Source organism: Phyllobates terribilis, unplaced genomic scaffold (genome assembly GCF_046119375.1).
Source record: "Phyllobates terribilis strain yellow unplaced genomic scaffold, ASM4611937v1 Scaffold_2__4_contigs__length_985480577, whole genome shotgun sequence".
NCBI classification, from domain to species: domain Eukaryota; kingdom Metazoa; phylum Chordata; class Amphibia; order Anura; family Dendrobatidae; genus Phyllobates; species Phyllobates terribilis.
In genome coordinates, this window is record NW_027362762.1 from 461620806 (window position 1) to 461646001 (window position 25196).

The following is a 25196-nucleotide window of genomic DNA, read 5'->3' on the forward strand; positions in this document are numbered from 1 at the left end:
GTGGTATTAGGCCAAAACTATTGGCTGGGTTAGATGCAGAAAAAAATTATACTCAATTTGCAACCTGATGGAGGTCAGTATAGATGGACTAATAGAACAAGTCCCACACACTGCTAGAAGGACAAATATTTTTTCAGAGCTAGATGCAGAAAAAAATTATATTCAATTTGCAACCTGATGAAGGTCAGTATAGATGGACTAATAGAACAAGTCCCACACACTGCTAGAAGGACAAATATTTTTTCAGAGCTAGATGCAGATAAAAATTATTTTTAATTTGCAGCCTGATGGAGGTCAGTATAGATGGACTAATAAAACAAGTCCCACACACTGCTAGAAGCCCAAATATTTTTTCAGAGGTAGATGCAGAAAAAAATTATATTCAGTTTGCAACCTGATGGAGGTCAGTATAGATGGACTAGTAGAACAAGTCCCACACACTGCTAGAAGGACAAATATTTTTTCAGAGCTAGATGCAGAAAAAAATTATATTCAATTTGCAACCTGATGAAGGTCAGTATAGATGGACTAATAGAACAAGTCCCACACACTGCTAGAAGGACAAATATTTTTTCAGAGCTAGATGCAGATAAAAATTATTTTTAATTTGCAGCCTGATGGAGGTCAGTATAGATGGACTAATAAAACAAGTCCCACACACTGCTAGAAGCCCAAATATTTTTTCAGAGGTAGATGCAGAAAAAAATTATATTCAGTTTGCAACCTGATGGAGGTCAGTATAGATGGACTAGTAGAACAAGTCCCACACACTGCTAGAAGGACAAATATTTTTTCAGAGCTAGATGCAGATAAAAATTATTTTTAATTTGCAACCTGATGGAGGTCAGTATAGATGGACTAGTAGAACAAGTCCCACACACTGCTAGTAGGACAAATATTTTTTCAGAGCTAGATGCATAAAAAAATTATATTCAATTTGCAACCTGATGGAGGTCAGTATAGATGGACTAATAGAACAAGTCCCACACACAGCTAGAAGCCCAAATATTTTTTCAGAGGTAGATGCAGAAAAAAATTATATTCAGTTTGCAACCTGATTAAGGTCAGTATAGATGGACTAGTAGAACAAGTCCCACACACTGCTAGAAGGACAAATATTTTTTCAGAGCTAGATGCAGAAAGAAATTATATTCAATTTGCAACCTGATGGAGGTCAGTATAGATGGACTAATAGACCAAGTCCCACACACTGCTAGAAGGCCAAATATTTTTTCAGAGCTAGATGCAGTTAAAAATTATTTTTAATTTGCAACCTGATGGAGGTCAGTATAGATGGACTAATAGAACAAGTCCCACACACTGCTAAAAGCCCAAATATTTTTTAAGAGCTAGATGCAGATAAAAATTATTTTTAATTTGCAACCTGATGGAGGTCAGTATAGATAGACTAATAGAACACGTCCCACACACTGCTAGAAGGCCAAATATTTTTTCAGAGCTAGATGCAGAGAAAAAAATATTTTTAATTTGCAACCTGATGGAGGTCAGTATAGATGGACTAATAGACCAAGTCCCACACACTGCTAGAAGCCCAAATATTTTTTCAGAGCTAGATGCAGACAAAAAATTATTTTGAATTTGCAACCTGATGGAGGTCAGTATAGATGGACTAGTAGAACAAGTCCCACACACTGCTAGAAGGACAAATATTTTTTCAGAGCTAGATGCAGAAAAAAATTATATTCAATTTGCAACCTTATGGAGGTCAGTATAGATGGACTAATAGAATGATGCTATGCCCAAAAGGTTTTACTTCACTAGGTGCAGTAAAAAAATTGGTATTCTATACACAGGTGGTATATCTTGCAACACAGATAGGCTACTCCACTGACTAACACACTCTGCAATAGGCCAAAAAGGATTAGCTTTGCTAGATTCAGCCAAATGCTGTGAAAAAAACTTGCACAGCACTGGCACAGACCTGCCTGGCAAAAACTGATAGGAACTGATGTAACTTAGTCCTGAAAAGGACTGCAATTACAATTAGTCTTTACTCCCACAACCTATATATTTAAGAGCACAGACCAGCCTGATAAAAGTCATACGAAATGCTGTAACCTAGTCCTTAAAATGACTGCAATCACAACTATTCCCTACTCCCAAGCTATCTGTAGATTTGTGCGAAAATTGGCTTGAAATTAACAAGGTATAGCGCACACAGCAACAGTGGTGCCGTCTAACACGCAGCTGCAGCAGTGAGAAAATGGTGGCGACGGGGAAAATGGCTGGGTCTTATAGGGCAAGGACATGTGACATACACTGCCAATGACACATGCCCTTGCTTGTGGGAAAAAAAGCACTTCGCTCCGTGTGTGCGCTGCTGATAGGCTGACAGATTGCACCTCCCCACTGTAAATGCGGGGAAGAGAAAAAAAAATGGTGATCTTCATTATTTATGCAGAGATCCATCCCCTGCCCCTCCCCCCACCCCGCTGTACACTCAAACTGCGTATTAACATTAATTTTCAGCATTACTGAGAAAAAATCCAGTTATGATTTTGGTGCACGAACAGTTATCGAACATAACCTCGAACAGCCGAATTTTTCTCAAATCGTTCGTGTTCGCCGAACGGCTCGAACACCGCCCAAAACAGCTCGAATTTGAGATTGGCGAACAGTTCGAGTTGAACAACGCTCATCTCTACTTGGGAGTAGGGACTAGTTCTAATTGCAGCCCTTTTGAGGGCTAGGTTACAGCATTTCCTACGACTTTTAGCAGACAGGTCTGTACTCTTAAATAGACAGATAGGTTGGGAGTAGTGACTAGTTGTAATTGCAGCCCTTTTGAGGGTTAGGTTACATCAGTTCCTATCAATTTTTGCCAGGCAGGTCTGTTTTAGTGCTGTGCAAGTGTTTTTCACAGCATTTGGCTAAATCTAGCTAAGCAAATTCTTTTGGGCCTCTTGCAGTGTGTGTTAGTCAGTGGAGTAGCCTATCTGTGTTGCAAGCTACACCACCTGTGTATGTAATACAATTTTTTTACTGCACCTAGCCAAGTAAAACCTTTTGGGCATATTAGCAGTGTGTGTTAGTCAGTGGAGTAGCCTATCTGTGTTGCAAGCTACACCACCTGTGTATGTAATACAAATTTTTACTGCACCTAGCCAAGTAAAACCTTTTGGGCATATTAGCAGTGTGTGGTACTCATTCTATTAGGCCATCTATACTAAGCTCCACCAGCTTTCAAATTACTAATAATTTTTAGCTACATCTTGCCTGTAAAATAATTTTGGGCATAGTAGCAGTGAGTGGTACTCATTCTATTAGGCCATCTATACTAAGCTCCACCAGCTTTCAAATTACTAATAATTTTTAGCTGCATCTTGCCTGGAAAATAATTTTGGGCATAGTAGCAGTGTGTGGTACTCATTCTATTAGGCCATCTATACTAAGCTCCACCAGCTTTCAAATTACTAATAATTTTTAGCTGCATCTTGCTTGTAAAATAATTTTGGGCATATTAGCAGAGTGTGGTACTCATTCTATTAGGCCATCTATACTAAGCTCCACCAGCTTTCAAATTACTAATAATTTTTAGCTGCATCTTGCCTGGAAAATAATTTTGGGCATAGTAGCAGTGTGTGGTACTCATTCTATTAGGCCATCTATACTAAGCTCCACCAGCTTTCAAATTACTAATAACTTTTAGCTGCATCTTGCCTGGAAAATTATTTTGGGCCTGTAGCAGTGTGTGGTACTCATTGTATTAGGCCATCTACACCAAGCTACACCAGCTTTGAAATTAATAATAATTTTTAGCTGCACCTAGCCCAGAAAATAATTTTGGGCATAGTAGCATTGTGTGGTACTCATTGTATTAGGCCATCTATACCAAGCTCCACCAGCTTTGAAATTAATAATAATTTTTAGCTGCATCTTGCCTGGAAAATAATTTTGGGCATAGTAGCAGTGTGTGCGACTCATTGTATTAGGCCATCTATACCAAGTTCCACCAGCTTTGATATTACTAATAATTTTTAGCTGCATGTAGCCCGGAAAATAATTTTTCTTCCCAATAGTGGTAGCAATAGAAATATGGGGCGTGCGCCTGGCAAACAAAAATATACGCTTCATAACAAAAAACACCAGCCTAGCGCACTGCATTAATAAGATGGCATCATCGTCTCTCCCAGTGCTAGGCCTACTACGCCGGCTAGCATTCCTGTGCCTAAAACACAATGTATGGGTCCACGCTAGCCACGATGCTGAGGGGTCTAACGCTGCTGCTAACGCTTTATCACAATTCAATTGGCAGATTTTCACAGAGCTCCTCCCCAATGCCCACCCATCGGGCAACAGTTGCCCACCCTCCCTATGGGATCTAGTGGTGAAGAGTTGATGCCATTAATCAGAGCGTCAGTTGCCCCGTCGACGTGGCAAGCATACGGTAAGGCATGGGAAGAGTGGACACGACTAGTAGCAGGCAGACGAGTTGACCATTGTGAACAAGCCAGATTACAAGTCACCATAGAATTTCTCCACCAGCTAATGATGAGGGGCATATCAGGGGCGTCAGCGCAGCGATGTCTGACCGGAGTAGCATTTCACTTCCAACTACTGAATTGGGGAGATGTGACAAAGAGATTCATCATCAGACAATCCATAAAAGGGTGGAAAAGGAGTCAGCCAAGTCAGGAGTGTAGACATCCCGTCCCGTGTCACTAAAACTGATTTCTCACATCTTATCCCTAACACCATTAAGATGGCAAAATTTAGAAGAGACAGAGGCAGTGTAGTGATACGACACCGACAACTGGAAGGAGATAAAGCAGGCCTCATACGGCCCGACGGTGTTCACTTAATGGATATTGGATTGGACATATTCCTGTCAGGACTCCAGGATGAAGTGGAACAAGCGTTAAGCGTGATGGATGGGGGTCAGAGTCCTGCATACGAGTACGCAGGATCCTCCGTGGCCTGGAAATAGAAAGGACACGTTGGAGAGTTACACTTGTTGGCCAACTTGCCGGTGTGGAGACACAGGGCATGCTGCAACAAGCTGAATTATTTTAGAAATAAAATGCCTTTCTAATGGAATGAGTATAAAGAGTTAATAAAGCTGTGACCGATCCTCACCCATCCAGTTGTAAGAGTTACATTATTGTCTTGTATAGGAAAGGGGGACGGTAGGGGCGCTGAGCATCTGGGTTTGGTTGGGGGTCCCCACAGTCTGCCTAGGCTGGATGCATTTAAAAATTCTTATTAGATACACAGGCGGTGTAGCTTGCTTCAGAGCTGGGCTACTATGCTGACTAGCAGACACTGAAGCTTTGGAGCAGACCTCTGAGTAAACTGCTCTTCAGACTCAACCATCTGTGTTACCCCAAGCCATAGTGTATGTAGTTTCTTACGGTTAAAAGGTGGGGGGAGCGACCCAACCCACCTGGAATTGACTATGCCAACGACACGTAAAACTCAGCAAGGGGACTCCAAAAAGAGTCTCCAAAATTGTGGCACAGACACCACTTAAGTGGCATCAATTGCCCGAGAGTTGCTTAAAACGTTTGGTGAGGCGATTTTACCAAATCCTGAAGCTTTTCGTCTCCCCTGGTTGACACAGGGGTAGAAAAGTCCTTGCGGATCCATGAATTGTTCATCTTTATGAACGTGAGTCTGTCTACATTCTCAGTGGACAGCCTCGTGCGCTTATCTCTCAGTACACCACCAGCAGCGCTGAACACACGTTCAGAGAGAACGCTGGCTGCAGGGCATGACAAGATCTCCAAGGCGTGAGAGGCGAGTTCCGGCCATTTTTCCAGATTGGAAGCCCAAAATGAGCAAGGGTCCAGTGACACAGTCATGGCATCGATGTTCACTTGGAGATAATCATGTACCATCCTATATAGGCGTTGACTATGTGACAGACTTCTTGACTCCTGTGGCCTTGCAAAGGATGGGCTAAAAAAGTTGTGAAAAGATTCCACAAAATTGCTGTTACCAGCAGATACTGTGTTACTGTTACGGTTTGAGTGATGAAGACTCGACAGTCCCACGGTTGGCAAGTTAGAACTGTGAGATTCACTACGTGTACCACAGGTGTTTTGTGGAAAAGCACATGTAAGATTCTGCAACAGCCTCTGCTGATACTCCTGCATGCGTGAATCCCTTTCTATGGCAGGAATTATTTCGGCAAATTTACTTTTGTACCGGGGATCTAAGAGTGTGGCAACCCAGTAGTTGGGATTACTTCGAATTCTGACAATACGAGGGTCATGTTGCAGGTAGTGCAGCAAGAAGGCACTCATGTGTCTTGCGCATCCAGGAGGACCAAGTCCTTGTAGTGTTGGTAGCGAGGTAAGAATCATGCTTCCTTCCTCTGCCCTCTTCCCCCAACCTCGCACAACAGAAATGTGATCAATGTCTCCCTCATCTGATGAGTCTTCCATGCTCATCGCCAGTTCATCCTCCACTTCTTCCTCGGAGCCTGCACCTTCCTCAACAGTTTGGCTGCTACCATGCGCCCTGGTTAATCCCTCTCCCCCACCCTCCCATGCCTGCCGCCTTGGTGTTGCCGAAAGTCTGGACCCTGGAGATGTTATCACTTCCGCATACGATTCCTCCTCTACTTCCTCCACCTCCTCGTGTCCCACCTCCTGACTCCGAATTCTGTTTAACGTGTGCTCCAGCATGTAAATCACCAGAATAGTCATGCTGATAATGGCATCGTCAGCACTAAACATCTTCGTCGCATTTTCAAAACTGTGCAGAAGGGTGCATAGGTCACTGATCTGAGACCACTCCTGCAGCGTGATTTGCCCCACCTCTGGATCTCGTTGGCCCAGGCTATACGTCAGAACGTATTGCACCAGGGCTTGTCTGTGCTGCCACAGTCGCTGCAACATGTGCAGAGTTTAATTCCACCATGTCGGCACATCACATTTCAGCCGGTGAACTGACAGGCCCAACGACTTCTGTAGAGATGTAAGTCGTTGAGCTGCGAGATGCGAACGGCGGAAGTGAGCACACAGCGACCATGCCCTCTGCAGAAAGCCATCTAGTCCGGGATAGTGGGCTATAAATTGCTGGACAACCAGGTTCAACACGTGAGCCATACAAGGCACGTGTGTGACATTGCCCCGGCGAAGCGCCGCACTCCTCAGCTGTGTGACTCACATTTCCCAGACATTTCAAAGTAAACACCGCCTGATGCCATTGAGCCCTTCTGCCAGCATAGTAAGGAGGTGTGCAGGATTCCTTCTGCGCAGTTAGAAAGCGGGTGGCATTACCAAACAGGCTTTGGGTGCAGGTGGAGGACCGAGAGGAGGTTGAGGAGGCAGAAGCAGTGGAGGAACCTCTAGATAAAGAGGATTGACGCACAACTCATGGGGACGGCAAGACTTGGACAGTAGCCCCTTGTCCTGCTGTCACCATAGTTATCCAGTGCCCAGTCAGCGACATGTAATGCCCCTGTCCATGCCTACTCGTCCAAGTGTCTGTGGTGAAATGCACCCTGTCACACACAGAGTTTCTCAAAGAAGCGTTGATGTTGTGTGCAACATGCTGGTGTAGCGCAGGCACACCTTTCTTTGAGAAGTAGTGCGGACTGGGCATCTGGTACTGGGGCACTGCGATGGACATAAGGTCTCAAAAATCCTCTTTGTCCACCAGGCAGAAAGACAGCATTTCTGTAGCCAACAGCTTGCAGATGGTGAAATTCAACCTCGTAGTTTTGTCATGGCTAGGAGGAAATGGTCTTTTACTTGTCCACATCTGAGGGACCGAGGGCTGGCTGTTGTGCTTAGATGGGGTTGAGTAGGGTGTCCCCGGCAAACTGCCGGTCTGTGAGGAAGATGCAGGCGGAAAAGTTAGGTTGCCTTGATCCAAAGGTGGTGCTCTCGATGTCGGACAGCGCTCAACACCAGCTGGTGTTTCCACTTCCAAATGAAATGATGACCTGCCAATCACACTGGCTGTTGCGGGTAAAGAGGTGGCAGGTCTGCATCCAAAAACATGTGTGACTGCTGTTCCCCCAGTCACAGAGGATGAAGAGGCTGCGGATGCACAAGATGGGGCAGACGGTGGTTGGCCCGGCCTGCTAGGCCGCATTGTAGCACAGTGAGCTTCCCACTGCAACTTATGCTTCATATCCATGTGACGGTTCATGCATGAAGTACTCAAACTATGGATTTTTTGGCCTCTACTTAGCTTTTGGTGACAAAAATTACAGATAACACGAGTTGGGTCATCGTTATCAATCTGTAAAAATGCCCAGGCTATGCAAGACTTAGAGCCCATGCGACCTGAAGAGCCACCACGACTTGTGGTCAGAGGCAGAGTTGTGGTTGAGGATGAAGTTGTTGACGTGCTTCCAGTACTCCGTCTCTGTCCAGGAAGGCGCAACCTAACCTCGTCGTCAATAGCATCTGTGACTCCCAGCTGCGCTTGGTATCACAGATCCTAGAAGAGTGCATTGATGGAATCCTCCACAAGAGGCCCCCATAAACATTCACACATCTCCACCTTCCACCTCAGACCAGCAGAGGGAACCCGTTAGGGATATAAATAGGGAAGGTGGAGCTAGGCAGTTCAGTTCCTCTGAAGAGTCCCTGCAGTAGAGAAGCCTAAGAGAGGTCAGTCTGCAGTGGAGCTCAGTCTAGTCTAGAGAACTCAGTTAATAGTTTAGCAGTGGAGCACGAGGCTCCTGCTAGCTAGATTCAGGGAGCCCAGTTAGAGTTTAAGGTGTGCCGGCGTCATAAGATTGGTGAAGCGCGGCAAGCTGCCGTTAGTATGTATAGCCTAGTGAGGGCCCGAGTAGGCCGAAGGCGAGTGGAGAGTTAGTACATAGGGGGCTGAGGAGCTTAACCAGCTGACCCCGAAGCATTTACCGGACACCGGATCAGAGCTTACCGGGATCTCTATGACCCAGAAAGGCATAACCGGAATCCCTGGAGAACTACAAGTCCCAGGATCGCTAAGGTGCTGATACGTAACAGAGCCAGGAGACGCTTAGGTCCCTCATACTGGGAGCGTGAACTCCAAGACAAGGCCCTATCACAAGGTCAGCCAGCGCAGGACAGAAACAAAGTTAGGCCTAGCTCCAGGCAGGTCAGAAACTTACTACGCAGAGGCAAGAAACAGGAGGCCCTACACCCGCTCATTGGGGAGGATCCTGATATGCACACTTCACCCTACAGTGCTCCGGGATGTGCCTGAATTTCCACCAGTAAAAGCTACAGAAGTGACTACCATGTCCGTTCCCGTTCTTGCTCTGACCTAGCTGGGTCTCGCCTGTCCTGCATTCCCCCTGCATATGCTGCCCTGAGGCCTAGCTCCACCTGTGGGGAGCTATACCATCCAGCTGCCTTATCACTGGCCTCAGTGGACTGCTGCAGCGCTGGTGCTTCTCACCAGATACCACAGGTGGCGTCACAAACTCTTATAAAATTAACAATTATCCACCCTTTTAAAGAGTGACCCCAGGGTACAGGCCCGGGAGCCACCAACCACGACATCCCCAAGGCTAGGCAAAGGCCCGGGTACCAAGTCATCCCCATCCCCTGGGCTAGTCACATCCTCCTCCACCTCCTCTGCTGACCTCATCGACTGGCTGACTGTGGGTTGACAGTAAGTGGGATCTCCAACCTCGTCATCATCACCCTGTGTGTTCTCACACCCGTCATCCTCAGAGCCAACCTCTTCCTGCCCTGACCGAAAAGTTAAGTTGTCGCTCCAATCAGGTATTTGAGTCTCATCATCGTCTTCATCATTGTCTCCACCAACAGGAGTTACAGTTTGGGAACGAGGGTCTACATTATGCTCAGAACCTTCTTCATCTGGTCCTGGATCCGACTCATAAAGATTCTGGGCATCAGTGCAGATCATTTCCTCGTCTGGATTAACAGAAGCTCTGGAGCAGACCTCCATTTTCCAGGCTATAGTATGAGTAAACAGCTGTGCAGACTCAACCATCTGTGTTACTCCATACTCAGACAGGCAGTTGGAGACCTGGGAGCTGTGAGGAAGAAAGTGTGATTGGGGTGACACCTCTGAGGACTGGAGTATTTGTGATGTTGAAGTTGAGGTGGAGGAGAGCCCACTTGAAGGAGCACTTGATATCCATTGAAGCACCTGCTGTTTTTGTGCCTCATCTGGAATTTGTAGCGATGGGAGTGTCCGTAAGAAAGGGATCGTATCACATTGTCCACGAAAAGAAGTAGACATCTTAGTTTGGCTGGAAGATGGTCTTTCCTCTGCAGATGTTACCTCCCCCACCGCAGGGGGGCTCAACCCACCAGCGGACACGCACCAGTATTGGGAGAGGGGGGCTGGCCGTCTGGCACAAACCCGGCGACACAGAGGTCGCACGGGCAGGAACGGACTGGCCGTGTCGGCATCGCACTCCAGCGTAGTCCCTCTGCCCGCTCGCGCCCGTAACCTCAAAGGGATGCGCAAGCGGCTTTTCTTCCCAGGGCTGTTCCCTGCCCAGCAGGGACGTGGGGGAGCGCAGGTCGGCCTTCCACTGTACTCCCTTACCTCCCTCGCCCTCTTTCCTTCTTCCGTTCTCCATCTAACCACTCAGCTCTGTGGTGTCCACTCTCCCTCCAGCTCTCTCCTTCTCACAGGTGGACTACCGTATGTATTCACACTGTGGTGAATCTTTTGGGCCCAGGCATAAGAAGTTGTCAAGGTAATGGATAATATGTGCCCCCTTAGAAACGTCCATTACAACCCATTCGAGGAAGCAACTAAACGCCTCAAATAGTGAGCAGGATCTGGAGCACCCCATGGGCAAACAGCGATCTATATAGTATGCTCCTTCCCAGAAACAGCCCAATAGGTGGACACTATTCGGAGGCACAGGTAGTAAGTAACCGGAACGCCGCATCAATGTTTGTTTTGGCCTGATTGCCTTGTCAAAGGATGTACAGTATATACTACTGTACTTGGTTCCGCGTCGATGTTGTCGTTTACTGACCTGCCCCTTGGATATGACAAATGGTGGATTAGTCCGAATGTATTGGGTTCCGTTTTTGGCACAACTCACAGTGGGGATACCACTACGTCTTGTAAGGAAAGTGTTCTGAATGGAACCGCCATTCTACCTAAAGATATTTCTTTTTTTAATTTTCTTGTCACGACGTCTGGGTGTTGGTAGGCTGATTTTAGATTTTTACTCCAGCCTTTCTTGATTATAGAAGGGCATGACATGCCTATATCTGTGTCTCCCCCTCCTTTTACTCCTCCACCTCTTTTCTTTTCGCATGACTATATGTACTTGTCACTTTTCCATGTGTTAGTTGTGTCTTCTGAGCAGTTTGTCAGCTTTTGGACACCTTTGAAGTGTTTTCTATGTGTTTTCTATGTGTTTCTATGTGTTTTTGTTTGCCTGCCATTGGTTTTAACGGTGTTCGAAGGTGTTCGACGAACAGTTCGACGAACAGTTCGGCGAACATACAGGTGTTCGACGAACAGAACCGAACTCGAACACTACGGGGGTGGCTCAACACTAATGCTGAGGGCGTACCTTGCCGACCCTACCAACGTCCTCCATGATTACACTGTGCATTATAATTATTGGGTATCCAAGCTGGACACGTGGCATGAACTGACTCTCTATGCCTTGGGGGTCCTGGCCGCTGGTGTTTTGTCAGAGATGGCTATTAGTTCCGCCGGGGGCATTATAACTGATATAGCTGATAGGCGCATCCACCTGTCAACTGAAAATGCTGACAGGCTGTCTTATCAAAATGAAGAAGGGCTGGATTGGGCCAGACTTCTCAACAACAACACCAGATGATAGCATCGAACATAAACTCAAATCCAGTGGTTACTTTTTTGAGGGGTCTATATTCCCATGCACCCTTCACACTCTGACATGGGTATACGCTTAAGGAATTGTTCTATTTTATGTCACCCTCCTCCGCCTTGGAGGTCTTGGCCTACTCTGCCTCTAGCATTTTGTCAGAGCGGGTTTTCAGTGCCGCTGGTGGAATAATAACTGATAGGCGCATCTGCCTGTCAACTGAAAATGCTGACGGGCTGACTCTTATAAAAATGAACAAGGGCTGGATTGGGCCAGACTTCTCAACACCACCAAATGATAGCAGTGTAACATAAACTCAAATGCAGTGTCTTTTTTTTGGGAGGTCTAACTCTATTCCCATGCACCTTTTTATTTACACCCAGACATGGGTATACACTTCCTGATTTTGTCTATTTGCTCTTTTTCTCCTCCTTCTCCGCATCCTCATCCTCCACCACCATATCACCACCATATGCACCATAACAACATATCTACGTCTCTTGCAAGGGATATTGGAGTTCCTCCAAATTTTTGGCAGCCGTTGCTTCACTTCATAGGCAAACAGTATGGGAGACACAATTCCTAATAATGGGAGCATTTTTTTGCAGGAGACCATCCAACCTCTACGTCTCTTGCAAGGGGCATTGGAGTTCCTCCAAATTTTTGGCAGCCAATGCAGTCACTGCTTACAGTATAAAAGACCCACTCATTAATAATGGGAACAACAAAGTATAGCCTACTGTTGGCCCTTTAAGAATAGTAAAGGCTGCCTTATGGCCCTATAAAAATAGTCTTTGTGACTTTCAGAGTCCCTCCATCATAAAAGAAACAGAATGTGTCTGATGATGTGTCACACACCACATGGCCAGATAAGGCAGTAAAATGTTAAAATTACATTTACTGGTAAATGTTTTTTTCACCGTTGAAAGCAATGCAAAAGTGTAAAAGAGCATTAAAAACGCTACGTGTGAACATAGATCAAGGTGTGGAGAAGCATTTTTGTTTTTGGTTATTTATTTTGCCTAATATACAAGTGATTACCCTGGAAAGGATGTTCCTTAACATATTTCCCAGGAAAATCCATTTTGGTTTCGTTTTTGTATGTTTTATTTTGAGTCTGTAAAAGTGGCGCAATACCTCTGACAACGTCGTTGACAGCCGTGGCCTGGGAGTTAGAGATGCTTCCAGGGGTCTTCCCCATGCTGTCCTTATGTCATTTGAGCACTGTTCCCATCGATTTGAGCAATTTTTAGCCCCCTGCAGACAGTCAGGGGGTGCCGCCGGAAATATGCTCGAGTTTCCCATAGAATTACATTGTGCTCATTACTCGGTTTGAGCGCTCAAGCATTCCAATTTGCTCGATTTGAGCATCGAGTACCCGAGCATTTTAGTGCTCGCTCATCACTATTTCGGATGCAAAGAAAAACCCACAAATAACATCAGCTTAAATTAAGGACTCTCTGAAAACTAGTGGTGTGGCTGTTTCAAGATGCACAATAAGGAGACACTTGAAGAAAAATGGGCTGCATAGTCGAGTCGCCAGAAGAAAGCCATTACTGTGCAAATGCCACAAAGTATCTCGGCTACAATACGCCAAACAGCACAGAGACAAGCCTCAAAACTTATGGAAGAAAGTAATTTGGAGTGATGAGACCAAAATTTAACTTTTTGGCCACAACCATAAACGTTACATTTAGAAGAGAAGTCAACAAGGCCTATGATGAAAGGAATACCATTCCTACAGTATAGCATGGAGGTGGATCGCTGATGTTTTGGGGATCTGTGAGCTACAAAGGCACAGGAAACTTGGTAAAAGTTGAAGGAAAGATGAATGCAGCACGTTATCAGCAAATACTGGAGGCAAATTTGCACTCATCAGCCCAGAAGCTGCGCATGGGACGTACTTGGACATTCCAACATGACAACAATCCAAAACACAAGGCCAAGTTGACCTGTCAGAGGTTATAGCAGAGCAAAGTTAAGGTTCTGGAGTGGCCATCTTAATCTCCTGACCTCAATATCATTGAGACACTCTAGTTCATGCTAGATAGCCCAGGAATTTACAGGAACTGTAGGCTTTTTGCCAAGAAAAATGGGCAGTTTTACCATCTGAGAAATTAAAGAACCTCATCCACAACTACCATAAAAGACTTCAAGCTGTCATTGATGTTAGAGGGACAATACACAGTATTAAGAACTGGGGTATGTGAACTTTTGATCGGGGTCATTTGGATGTTTTTGGTTGTCATTAAGATTTAAAAAGAGAAAACACAGTAGTTTGACAATAAATGGCTTCACCCAACCAATAACCATGACTGGAGAAAATGTTTTTTTGTTATCATTCATATTCTCTGAAACAAGGTCAAGAAAGGAAAAATTATGATGGGGACTGTATGTAAATTTTTGAGCACGACTGTACCTATGGGGAATTGTGAAGAGACAAGTTGAGCATCGCTCTCCATCCAGCATCCAAGCTCTAAAGAGGTCATTCTTGAAGAATGGAAAAAGATCCTGCAATATGTCATCAACTTGTTCGTTCCATGCTTAGAAGACTTGGTGCTGTCCTTAAATTCATGGAGGTCATACAAAATACTATATGTAGTAATAATTTTTGCATTACCTAATTTAAGTAAAACTGAAGCTTTTGTAATGAAATTTTTATTATTAACTTTACTTTCATATTATGGGTTAAAAAATGTTCTATAAAATTAAAGTCTTGTCAAAATTTTGGAAATTGTTCTTGTGTTCCGTGAGATAATGATTAAAATCTTACTTTTCAAATGGGGTGTGTTCATTTGAACTAAGCACTATATATATATTATATATATATGTACAACCCCTGGCAAAAATTATGGAATCACCGGGCTCGGAGGATGTTCATTCAGTTGTTTAATGTTCTTGAAAAAAGCAGATCACAGACATGGCACAAAACTAAAGTCATTTCAAACGGCAACTTTAGGGCTTTAAGAAACACTAAGAGAAATCAAGATTAAAAATGTGGTACTCAGAAAGGGTAATTTTTTTTTCAGACCAAGCAGAGGGAAAAAATTATGGAATCACTCAATTCTGAGGAAATAATTATGGAATCACCCTGTAAATTTCATTTTCAAAACTAACACCTTCATCAAATTAGATCTGCTCATTAGTCTGCATCTAAAAAGGAGTGATAACACCTTGGAGAGCTGTTGCACCAAGTGGACTGACATGAATCATGGCTGCAACACGAGAGATGTCAATTGAAACAAAGGAGAGGATTATCAAACTCTTAAAAGAAGGTAAATCATCACACAATGTTGCAAAAGATGTTGATTGTTCACAGTCAGCTGTGTCTAAAATCTGGACCAAATACAAACAACATGGGAAGGTTGTTAAAGGCAAACATACTGGTAGACCAAGGAAGACATCAAAGCGTCAAGACCGGAAACTTAAAGCAATTTGTCTCCAAAACAGGAAATGCTCAACAAAACAAATGAGGAACGAATGAGAGGAAACTGGAGAAAATGTCTGAGACCGAACTGTAAAAAACCGCCTAAAGGAAATCGGATTTACATACAGAAAAGCTAAACATAAGCCATCATTAACATCTAAACAGAAAAAAACAAGGTTACAATGGGCTAAGGAAAAGCAATCGTGGACTGTGGATGACTGGATGAAAGTCATATTCAGTGATTAATCGCGAATCTGCATTGGGCAAGGTGATGATGCTGGAACTTTTGTTTGGTGCCGTTCCAATGAGATTTATAAAGATGACTGCATGAAGAGAACATGCAAATTTGCACAGTCATTGATGATATGGGGCTGCATGTCAGGTAAAGGCACTGGGGAGATGGCTGTCATTACATCTTCAATAAATGCTCAAGTTTAGATTGATATTTTGGACAGTTTTCTTATCCCATCAATTGAAATGATGTTTGGGGATGATGACATAATTTTTCAAGATGATAATGCTTCCTGCCATAGAGCAAAAACTGTGAAAACATTCCTTGAAAGAAGACACATAAGGTCAATGTCATGGCCTGCAAATAGTCCAGATCTCAAACCAATTGAAAATCTTTGGTGGAAGTTGAAGAAAATGGTCCATGACAAGGCTCCAACCTGCAAAGCTGATCTGGCAACAGCAATCAGAGAAAGTTGGAGTCAGATTGATGAAGAGTACTGTTTGTCACTCATTAAGTCCATGCCTCAGAGACTGCAAGCTGTTATTAAAGCCAGAGGTGGTGCAACAAAATACTAGTGATGTATTGGAGTGTTCTTTTGTGTGTTTGTTTTTCATGTTTCCATAATTTTTTCCTCAGAATTGAGTGATTCCATATTTTTTTCCCTCTGCTTGGTCTGAAAAAAAATACCCTTACTGAGTACCACATTTTTAATCTTGTTTCTTAAAGCCCTAAAGTTGTCATTAGAAATGTCTTTAGTTTTGTGCCATGTCTGTGATCTGATTTTTTTCAACAACATTAAACAACTGAATGAACATCCTTCAAGCCCGGTGATGCCATAATTTTTGCCAGGGGTTGTACAAATATATATATATATATATATATATATATATATATATATATATATGCACTGCTCAAAAAAATAAAGGGAACACTTAAACACCAGAATATAAATCCAAGTAAATCAAACTTCTGTGAAATCAAACTGTCCACTTAGGAAGAAACACTGATTGACAATCAATTTCACATGCTGTTGTGCAAATGGAATAGACAATAGATGGAAATTATTGGCAATTATCAAGACACACTTAATAAAGGAGTGGTTCCGCAGGTGGGGACCACAGACCCCATCTTAGTTCCAATGCTTTCGGGTTGATGTATTGGTCACTTTTGAATGTTGGTTGCGCTTTCACACTTGTGGTAGCATGAGACGGACTCTACAACCCACAGAAATTGATTGGGTACTGTAGCTCATCTAGGATGGCACATCAATTCGAGCTGTGGCAATAAGGTTTGCTGTGTCTGTCAGCGTAGTGTCCAGAGGCTGGAGGCGCTACCAGGAGACAGGCCAGTACACCAGGAGACGTGATGGGTGCAATAGGAGGGCAACAACCCAGCAGCAGGACCGCTACCTCCGCCTTTATACAAGGAGGAACAGGAGGAGCACTGCCAGAGCCCTGCAAAATGACCTCCAGCAGGTCACAAATGTGCATGTGTCTGCACAAACGGTTAGAAACCGACACCATGAGGGTGGTATGAGGGCCCGACATCCACCTATGGGGTTTGTGCTCACAGCCCAACACCGTGCAGGACGCTTGGCATTTGCCACAGAACACCAGGATTGGCAAAGTCGCCACTGGCGCCCTGTGTTCTTCACAGATGAAAACAGGTTCACACTGAGCACATGTGACAGATGTGAAAGAGTGGAGAGCGATCTGCTGCCTGCAACATCCTTCAGCATGACCGGTTTGGCAGTGGGTCAGTAATGGTGTGGGGTGACATTTCTTTGGAGGGCCTCCATGTGCTCACTAGAAGTAGCCTGATTGTCATTAAGTACCGAGATGAGATCCTCAGACCCCTTGTGGGACCATATGCTAGTGCGGTTGGCCCTGGGTTCCTCTTAATGCAGGACAATGCCAGACCTCATGTGGCTGAAGTGTGTCAGCACTTCCTGCAAGATGAAGGCTTTGAAGCTATGGACTGGCCCGCCCGTTCCCCAGACCTGAATCCGATTAAGCACATCTGGGACATCATGTCTCGCTCCATCCACCAATGTCACATTGCACCACAGACTGTCCAGGACTTGGCGGATGCTTTAGTCCAGGTCTGGGAGGAGATCCCACAGGAGACCATCTGCAACCTCATCAGGAGCATGCCCAGGCATTGTAGGGAGGTCATACAGGCACGTGGATGCCACACACAATACTGAGTCTCATTTTGACTTGTTTTAAGGACATTACATCAAAGTTGGATCAGCCTGTCGTGTGTTTTATTCACTTTAATTTTGGGGGTGACTCCAAATCCAGGCCTCCAGTGGTTAATAAATTTGATTTCCATTGATGATTTTTGTGTGATTTTGTAGTCAGCACGTTCAACTTTGTACACAACAAAGTATTGAATGAGAATATTTCATTCATTCAGATCTAGTTATTTGAGTGTTCCCTTTATTTTTTTGAGCAGTGTATATATCTATAGTTATAGATATAGATGTTTATAGTTATAGATATAGACATATATGTCATGAACAGCACCCTGCTGTCTCAGATTATCAGGACAGTCACGCAATTGACTAACGATTGATGAACGAGGCAATGACTTTCACTTCTAGGCAGGTTATTGGGCATTTCTCAGTAAACATATAGTATATACACATCTGATTCCAACATATGGGTATATCTGTATACATACATACATATATACATACTTCGGTACAGTAACTGCTAAGACCTGCAATACCAAAGAAAAACTAGCTGCCAGCACCAATCGCTTATACAGGACGATTGGACACCCACTACTGGTATCATAGGGCTCATGAGGCTTCAGGGGTGCAGTTTATAGAGCAAACACAAAGCTATTAAATTTTAAATCCCACAATTAGGCAGTGTTTATAAAAATATACAAAAGATGTACAAATGGGACAAGACACTTGTACAATCACATAAAACGTAAAAGGGATGATTAAAAGAAAATTACTAGACCTAATGTCAAAGGAATGGCGCAGACCTTGCGAAAGGGAGCACTTCGATTAGGAAATGGTGCAGTCGTACAGCGAGCTGTATCTCCCATCACTGAAGAATGGTTGCAGGTCGCATCCAGCTTTTAGTATGTACAAGCCACTCCTCTTGGTATCCTTAGATGGGGGCTGGCAAATGAGATGCGGCTCCAGTACCAAAAATTATGAGATCCCTGATCGCAAGGATAACTGCCAGGCGGGAGGTCCCAGGCGGGAGATATTAGCTTTTTATAGATATGAAATATTACAAATATAATGTTATCCATCTGGACGATATTAATTCATGGCGGATTGGCAAGTATATGCATTGTGTTTGGCACTTTGTCACAATGCCAAAAATATGTCTCCCATAACTATAGAACCTACACCAGTCACAAAAAAAAGAATACTCATATGTGGTATCCAGGGCCATACCATCTGCTATCATTGGCCAAATGTGGCTTTGAAGCCAGGAAGCTTACTTACACATGAGAAAAAAGTATCATCTTACAACGAGTTCATAGTGGGGAGTCATAGAGCCAGAGGGCCAATGAAGTGTTAGCCTTTCTTTCATTTACAGTGAGTGTTAGCTCTTTTTCTTTTTTCATTTACAATTTATACTGAAGCAATGCTTTTATGCTCGCTATGACACCTCTCCTTTCAAGAGATTGTTTACGAGATTGGTCCTTTTTTACATATTTATAACAATATGCACCGCAAATATGGTATATTTGCATATATATATTTTATATATATTTCTAAAGTATTTGACACTATTTTGTGGCCTGCAATGTAAATAAAATGTTTATGTATGTGTATATCTGTAACGATATAGCAGTCACAAGTTAGAAGTGTGATCCCAGCAGTTGGGGCACATCTTGGACAGGTTTTAAAGCTGCACTGCAACCACAATCTTGTGGGTACTCTGTCAAGTGTATCCTGATTTTATTACAGGGGATAAAACATTCAATCCACTATAAATGTTTACTGAGACATTAACCACTGCAGAATTTTAGAAAAAAATTGAATTCCCCAATATTATCAGCAGAATGCTGACATAATTTTTATTAGCCTAGTTTCCGAAAAATACTGTTCACACAAATTGTTGTGAATTAGGTATCACCTGTCTTTCTGCTAAAGAAGTGTCTTTAATTTTTTTATTCTGCATATCTTTACATTATTTTGTTGTTTATTTCTCTTTTTTTCATCTTTGGACTGTGTCTCTTAATATACAAACTGTGAAGTCTAACTTGATTCATGCCCTGTTCATGGACACTGGGCACTAATATAAATCCAATTGTTCTTTTCACATAGAGGAATATGTATCTTTCTGTACAACATTCACTGGGAGAAATATGAATTGACTAGCAATTTGCCAGATTTACAACATTCTAAGAAGACATAAGAATTGGTTTCTATTCAGACAAATAAGGTGCAAAACAAAGATAAGAGCCCATATGAAGAGAGTTTTCAACAAGGCGTAATTCTTCATTTGAACATCAGCATGGTTCAAGAATAAAAAACATACATCGTTATAAACCCAAACAAACACTTATTTGGATAGGGATTGGCTTCTGTAGGCTTTCCACATTAAACAAGCAGATCAAATTTTCACTATGTATATCATACCTGAAACCATTGAGATTGTAGTTATTGGAGTGGTACACACAAGATGTCCAATTCTGAGCATAAAATAGAGCAACAGCAAGAGAAGTACACAATGGAGACAGTCTGTTACATTTATTAGTCAATATTGTTACCACATGGTGGCATTATTGTAATTTTGGGAATTATATCTGTAAAGTCTTCTTTAAGAATTGTAGCTGGAACCGGTTAAAGCAATCCAACCGTACATTTTTTTTGCAACTTTGAAACCATGGGGTCCGATTCATCATTGCACCTCCACCAGTTTTTTTGGCATGAAAAAAATCTCAATTAGGGACTTTTTGATTTTGCATCAAATTCATCAAACGATTTCTAACTTTTTCTCAAGTTGTATTTTGGAGTTTAGTTAGTTTTCTGATTTTTACATTAATGTGCCTTTTCCAGATGCTTTAGACAGACTCATGAAATGCGATTTTTAAAACATTTGGAAAATTTGGCTCAACTCTACTCTAGTCCACCAGGAGTGATTTTTTTTAATAGTGTCCCCAGTAGCTTTCTTTTTTTGAGACATTTTGCAAAACATGCAACTTTTTGCTCCAAAAAGTTGTAAAAATAGTTAAAGGGGCTACATTTTAATCAACAAATTTTGTGATAATAATACATTCCACAATTGGAAGTGATTAAAAAAATGTCCCTGTGCTGAGATAATCTTATAAATGTGCCCCTGCTGTGTACTGTGTAATGGCTGTGTCTGACCGTGTACGGAACATTGTTTGACCACACCACATCTCCTGGGTAAGAGAGGATGCAAAACAAAGTATACAGATAGCATGGGATCACAACTGATTCTTTCTGTGAGGTAAAACGTTACTTAAAAACAGGCAGGTAAATGTTTTACCTTATAGAAAAAATCAGCTTTGATCCCGTGCTGTAATGTCTGTATACTCATTTGGGTCCTTCCCTGCCCAGATGATGTGGTAGGATTAGACCAGGGCCCAGCACGGTGAGACACAGCCATTACACAGTACACAGCAGGGGCATATCTATGAGATTATCTCAGCACGGGAACATTTTTTTTAATCACATCCAATTGTGGAACTTATTTTTATTCCAAGATTTATTGGAGCCCCTTTAAACATTTGATGGCTGTATAATGCTCCACCCGTGGTTGTTAACATGTTAAATGCTTCTGTCATTCTCTGACAGCAGCATTTAACATGCGGCAGCAGAAGGTGAACCATTCTAAGAACCCATCGGTGCGCCCGTGACGTGATCATAGAGAGCTAATAGGTTGCCATGATAGCCTGGGTTCTGTTGAAGACCTCCATGCTGGTCTTGATGATTTTCCTGTGAAAGTCAGTGTTTAGCTTGCGTTCACAGAAGTGCATTAATATGCATGCACTGGTATGTATAGTACAAGTGATCAAATGACCGCAGCTTCAAGTCCCCTAAGGGGACTATTAAATAAAGAAAAAAAAACAAAAAAACATATTTTTAAAAATATAAAAACAAATAACATAAAAGTTCAAATTTTATCTTTTTAAAAATTTCTTAATTTTTGTTCACCACTTAAATACAAAAAAATACAGGTTTGGTATCTGCATAATTGTACTAACCTGGAGAATCATATTAGCAGGTCAGCTTTACCATTTAGTGAACATGGTAAATAAAAAATAAAAAAAACCATTACATTACATGATAAAATGAATTGTGTCATTCAAAAGTATAACTTGTCCACAAAAAATAAACCCTCATATGGCTGTGTGGATGAAAGAAGGGGAGGAAAAAACAAAAATGGAACAATGGAAATTGGCCTAAAAAAAATGCTGTTAAAACAAAGTGAGTTACACAAAAAGCTACTATATGTACTGTATAGTGTTGAGCCACCCCCGTAGTGTTCGGGTTCGGTTCGGTTCGTTGAACACCGGGATGTTCATGGAACTGTTCGTTGAACACCTTAGAACACAGTCAAACACCGTCGAACACCATTAAAACCAATGGCAGGCAAACAAAAACACATAGAAAACACCTTCAAAGGTGTCCAAAAGCTGACAAACTGCTCAGAAGACACTCTCTTTAAAAAATCCGGCCGGCAATTCAGCATCGGTACCCGACAATTTAGAACAGAAAGAATAGAGCATCACGCATAGATTAGATAGATAGAAACATGTCAGTCACATATATAAGAAGAACAGTGACAGTGTTGGTTACTGTACTTGTCATTTAGTGTTAAAGGATTTATTAAAAAAAATAATAGTGTTTTCATGCACCGTCTCTTTAAAAAAGCCGGCCGGCAATTCAGCATCGGTACCCGACAATTTAGAACAGAAAGGATAGAGCATCGCACATAGATTAGATAGATAGAAACATGTCAGTCACATATACAGGGTGGTCCAAAAGTAGGTGGACAGAAAATAATAACATTTATTTTGATTTATATATAAAATTATATTTACTAACACAAGCATAACATTGACAATTAAATATTCTGAACAATAATACAAAAGCCCTTAAATTTTATCAACGCAGGTGCTCAAACTGTTTTCTATTACAATTTGCACAGCTTTGAAGTCTGCCTCTTATGCTTCAACAAACTTTTTTGCACAAGTCTCTTTGGGTATTAATTTCTTGAAATGCATCTCTTATGTAATTTTTCAAATCACTGACACTTTTTGGTTTTCGACTATAAACTTTGTCCTTGAGTACTCCCCAAAAGAAAAAATCCATTGGGGTCAAGTCTGGTGAACGTGCCGGCCAATCAAGTGGGCCTCTTTGGCCAATCCATTTATTAGGAAATGTTTCATCAAGATACTCGCTGACTACTCTTGAATAATGTGGAGGGGCCCCATCTTGTTGGAAATAAAGGTCATTTGAATAAGGCTGTTGCTGTAACTGGGGAACAACTTGATTCATTAGAATTTCGAGATACTTAACTCCTGTGACTGTTCCATCAAAAAATATTGGTCCAAAAACACCAAAACTTGAAATACCACCCCAAACATTGACACCAGGCTCATTTAGTTGTTGCTCTAATGTTAAATGCATGTTCTCATTATACCAGTAAATACAATTATGTCTATTAATATGGCCGGATATTCTGAAAGAAGCTTCATCACTCCACATAATGTTATCTAAAATTACTGGATTTTTTTCAATTTCGTTAAGCATAATCTCACTAAATTGTAGCCGCCTGTCTGGATCATCCTCCAATAAACCATGAATTAGACGTGGACGATAAGCTTTCCATCCAATAGATTTCAGGATTCGACTAGTTTTTGGAGCTTTAAGGATTGAGCCAGTGGCATTGAATTTGTCACGAATGCGGTAAATGTTGTCTCTTTGGGGCTTGGGTACCCAATGTTTCAACCCAATTTGCTCTAACGGTTTCAGCATTTTGAGATTTCCAATACTCTGTTAAAATCCATTTTCTTTGATCTGTATTTAAATTATTAGCCATTATGTATGATCTGAAAAGAAAACAGATTTGGGGGAGATCTATCTGTGAAAACTAGATAAGGGCAACTGAGCCAGTTGCCCTTAGCAACCAATCAGATTCCACCTTCCACTTTCCAAAGAGTCTGTGAGGAATGAAAAGTGGAATCTGATTGGTTGCTAAGGGCAACTGAGCCAGTTTCACTTTACACCATGTTTGATAAATCTCCCCCTTCATAACCTTATTACACTTTCTGTCCACCTACTTTTGGACCACCCTGTATAATAAGTACAGTGATAGTGTTGATTACTGTACTTGTCATTTAGTGTTAAAATAAAGGATTTATTAAAAAAACAATTGGCGTGGGGTTCCCCATAATTTTAGTCTCTAGCGGAGGTTAAGCAGACGGCTGGGGCAGATGTTTGAAGCCTGAGAAGGGGGTAATACCCACGGAGCTTCCCAGGCTACTAATATCAGCCCCCAGCTGAATACCTAGCCTTTACTAGCTATTAAAATGGGGGACCCAAAAAAAAAATGACATGGGGTCCCCCCTATTTTAATAGCTAGCATAGGCTAGGCAGACAGCTGGGGGCTGATATTAATAGCCCAGGAAGGGTGCCATGAATATTGGCCCCCTCCCAGGCTAGAAACACCAGCCGTCAGCCGCCCCAGAAATGGTGAATCCATAGGATGCGCCAACTCTGGCACTTAGCCTCGCTCTTCCCACTGCCCTGTAGCGGTGGCAGTGGGGTAATAGGGCTGGGGTTGATGTCAGCTTATAATGCCAGCTGACATCAAGCCCAGGTTAGTAATGGAGAGGCGTCTATAAGATACCCCCATTACTAATCCCATAGTCAAAGTTAAAAAAAAACACAAACACCCAGAATAAAGTCCTTTAATTGAAATAAACACATAATTCTTTAATGTTCTAAATTAAACCATACTTACCATCACGCCCATTCCAGCTGAAGCCAATGATCTCCTGCAATAAAAGTAAAATAATTAACCAATCTCATCCTTACCTTTCCATGGTTCCCAGGACGGCTCCAGCTATGCTACATTCACATGACAGGCTGGATCGCATCCGAAAGCTGTCATCCAGCTTGCCATGCCGCAGACACTGAGAAGCGTAGGCATGCTTGCGCTCCTCAGTGTCTGGCTGTGACGGCATACAGATGAGCCGAGTTCATGTCCAATGAACTCAGCTCACCTCATTAGGCCCAGTTCAAACTTTTGAAACATTTAGCTTTCAGGTTAAAACTATCAAAAAAGCCTTGAAATTGTACAATCCTGGCAAGAAAAAAAAGACCCTTTGCATGGCTAAAAATTATCTTTCCTTAGGATTGTAGGCTGTATTGCCAATAAGTAGAATAGTTTTAATATAATTGTTTTATCTAACAACAGTAAAATAATTGCCATGGTAAATTTGATTTTCAATTTGGAGGACTTTGGCCCACTTTATGGAGGTCAGAGGCTGACATTGATATTTGGGGATGTGGCTGTCAATGTTTTCAGGATAGCAAGCTGTCACTGTCATGAAGGTTGGTCATTTTTTGGGGGGTATGGCCAGCTTCTTTATAAAGACCTTTGGCTATGACATGCTGGGGCTATAACATAGGGGCTATGGCTAGGTCTTTTAAAAAGTTGTAGCCTTTGTTATAAATGGAAGCCACCAAGCAGATGTGAACAGAGCCTTACAAGTGCATATTAACCCCTTTCTGACATGATACGAAATAATAAATCCCT